This window comes from Impatiens glandulifera, chromosome 1, assembly GCF_907164915.1.
Source record: "Impatiens glandulifera chromosome 1, dImpGla2.1, whole genome shotgun sequence".
Classification (NCBI taxonomy): domain Eukaryota; kingdom Viridiplantae; phylum Streptophyta; class Magnoliopsida; order Ericales; family Balsaminaceae; genus Impatiens; species Impatiens glandulifera.
In genome coordinates this window covers 95,906,993-95,910,866 of record NC_061862.1, presented here as the reverse complement: position 1 = coordinate 95,910,866, position 3,874 = coordinate 95,906,993, and positions in this window count along the sequence as shown.

Here is a 3,874-nt window from a genome sequence, read left to right as displayed (position 1 = left end):
TGCGATGATTTGCACAAGACCAGACATAGCACATGCAGTGGGAGTTGTTAGCAGATTCATGAGCAACCCGGGTAGACAACATTGTGAAGCAGTAAAGTGGATACTACGATACTTAAGAGGAAGTACGGGTCTCGCTTTGTGTTTTCGAAAGTCTAATATGGGTTTAGAAGGATATGTTGATGCTGACAATGGTGATGATGTTGATAGTAGGAAGAGCACAACATGGTACATTTATACTCTGGGAGGTACTGAAATCAGTTGGGTATCAAAATTGCAGAAGATTATTGCTCTTTCTAGTTGTGAAGCAAAGTATGTTACTGTGACAAAAGCTGCTAAGGAGATGATGTGGTTACAACCCTTTTTGCGAGAATTGGGTCAAGACTACGAGGGAAGTGTGTTGCGATGCGACAATCAGAGTGTCATTCATTTGGCAAAGAATCCTGTTTATCATGGCAGGACGAAGCATATACAGGTTCGTTATCATTTCATCCGGTCAGCTTTAGAAGATGGAGTATTAGCTCTTGAGAAGATTCCCGGGAGTGAGAATCCAGCTGATATGTTGACGAAAGCTGTGACAAATGAGAAACTGAAGTTGTGTGCAACTTCAGTTGGTCTTCTTCATTAAGACACCGAATGAAAAGCCACTACCGATCGAGAGATGATGAAGTTAGTCTTCAAGTGGGAGATTGTTGAGTTATGGAGCCTACACTTATAATAAATTCTACATTGTTAATTAGAGTTTATTGGGTTTTCTTTTTTTGGATTTGGGCTTGGGCCTGACCAAAGTTATTTAGGTTTATTACATGAATGTTTACCCTATAAATATGTGATTATTAAGGGTTTACATTGTTAGACAGAATTCTAGAGAGATAAAGTGTGAGGCAAAAACTTTGTATTCCTTCTTCTTCTTCATAGTAAATTTGGTGGTGGCTGAAGTGGATGTAGCTCAATTTGAGTGAACCACTATAAATCTGTGTGTTCTTGTGTTCTTCTTTCTTGTGTTTTTACAGATTGTTTTCAAACAGGTCGGATTTGGGAGATACAAATCCTAACATAAACCATTTAGTTTTTCCAGACATTGTAGCATATCAATTGCTTTTTTTTCATTTGTTAAATAGCATTTCACGACCAACAACTCTAAATTCAATTCATCACCATTAATGTCTGAACGTCCATCATGACTCAAAATATGTTGAAGCTCCATACAAGACTTCATTAGGGTAGTTAAAGGCTCGCATTTTAACTTCTCCAAATTCAATAAAACCCCAAATATTTCTTGATATTGTTTAAATTGTTCAAACCGAACTTGAAGCGAAGATCGAGCTTGATTAGTTATAAACAAAAAATATTCAACTCTAAAAGACTCTTCATCAGATTCTTGTCACATCATCATTACCACTTTCATCTAATTGTTTTTTCTTCGAATGATGCATTTTTTCAAGTTTTAGGTTCAATCCCCATTTCATTTACCATTTGTATAGCTTCATTCATGGAACTAGAAAATCCCTCTTCTATAAACTCATCAAGACTTTGATCAAGTCTTCGTAAGAGGTTGATTGCAATATCAATATCAATATCTTCAGATTGGATAAACTTACTCACATCATTTATTGCGTGTAACAAGTTATAACATACTACCATTCCAAGAAAGAACTCACAACTCTCAAGATCATATAATGCTAAGGTCTCAGCATCACTTTTTATTTTAGAATCTTCAGCAACTTCTGTCAAGTCAAGTAAAGCATCTTTTATATGTACAATTTACTCTTTTATAACTTTTACATTCTCAAGTAAAAATCTATTAATGCAAGTAAAGCACTAAAGCTCCATCTATTTCAGAAATTTCATCAAAATCACATAAGTCTATATTTCTTTATTCAGCCGGTAAGATCAACAATTTGAAGAATCAAACAAGATTTTAAGTATATGATCAGATCGAGAAGAATTTGAATTGTTTGATACCTTTGGGACCTTGAGATGGCCAGATGGGGATTGAGGGCGAAATCCGGAAGGTTACGCATGTAGAAGTTATGGAGAATCTTTTGCATCATATTAAATAATATATACATATATATATATATATATATATATATTAAAAATTTTGGGTCTCTTGGTAGGCGGGATCTTGATGCAATGGCCTCTCTCGACTCCAAAAAGGTCTGGCCCTGACCAAAACAACACAATGAAACTAATAGATTTAGAGCTATTAACTCACAAAAAATGAAAACAAAATAATTTTTACTTAATAAATGTATCAAACAGAATCATTATGAAGTTATAAATATAAAATTATTTTGATTTGATCCATATGAATCTTTGTAGACATAAAAAAAAATATTATTTCATATATGTTGATGATTTTTTTTTTGAAAACAGTTGATACCATTTCATTAATAATTCCAAAACTGGGAGGGTCAAGAATCAAAGCTAGACATAACCTAGTTATGACTAAAGAATGACAATCAAAAGACCATAAGTAAACTGATTAGTAGCTCTCACAAAAATAAACAACAGAGATTACAAATGAAAAGAATAAAATCAAAAATATATCTTAATTATCCCAATCATGGTGTTTATTTCCATATAAACATGTTGCTTCATAAGACATTTTTCCCCTTCTCCTTCCTCTTGCAATGTAAATAGATTGAATTGAAGAAGATGATGAGACTTACTTATTCCCATTGTGTAATATTTCTTTGTACGAACCCGTGCTAATCAGATATAAAGAGTTCTATTTCATAACTTCAAGGTTCTTATATTTGTTGTCCTCTACTTGAATTTCAGAATTTTTGCCTTTGTTTCCTTCAGCATCAACTTTAGTATCATCTGCATCAGTCTTGATATCCTCTACTTCAACTTGATTAGTCTGAGTATCTTCCTCTCTAGTTTTCTCTACTACAACTTGACTTGTTTGAGAATAAACTTCATTCTTCTTCCTCAACATCTGTTTCATTACAACTTTTATCCCCTTCTTAATCAAAGTACCCGTTACTATGTTTTCTTCAATTACATTGCTTTCTTCCTTATTAGAGTCCTCATTGGATTCAACTTCCTACACCTCCTCCACATTTTTCTCTTTGTTGTTTGACTCCTCTTTTTTATTTTCCTATATTTTTCCTTTATTGTCTTTCAGTATTCTTTGCTCTTCTTCCTTAGCTTGAGCATATTTCGTACTGATATGTTGGAAAGTATTACAGAATGAACACTTGTGTGGCCTCCACTCATAAGTGATTCCCATGATAGTAGATTTTCTTTTCCTATCAACCATTGTCCTTTTATCTGGCAATGTTCTTCGAGGATGCGCCTCAATACTAATTCTAGCAAAGAAAAGATGTGCTCCTCCTTAGTAATGCTGGGTTAAAATTTTTAATTGATTTAACATAATTTAACAATTTTGATTTTGATAATTGATGAAATGGTTTTTGATAATAAATAGATAAAACTAAGTTTAATAATATGAAGTCATATCAAATATATAAATATATATTTAAATATCAATATCTTAAGTGATGTAGTGGTAAGTATGCTCGCATGTCACACGGGTGACTTGGGTTTGAATCTCACCAGGTGCAGAATTAATAATTAGAGTTTTATTAATTTGCAGACACCTCATAGTCAACGTGCGCGAGCAAACGTATCAAAGTCAATGCGTAGTTAGACGAGGATGTCTAACTTGAGCAGATGACGTCTAAGCGTAATTAGACGAGTAGTCTAACTCCTTTAGACTTGGTCTAAAGGGAAACGTAGTTAGACGAGGTAGTCTAACTACTTTAGATTTGGTTTAAAGGGAAACGTAGTTAAACGTGGTAGTCTAACTCCTTTAGATTTGGTCTAAAGGGAAACGTAGTTAGACGTGGTAGTGTAACTCCTTTAG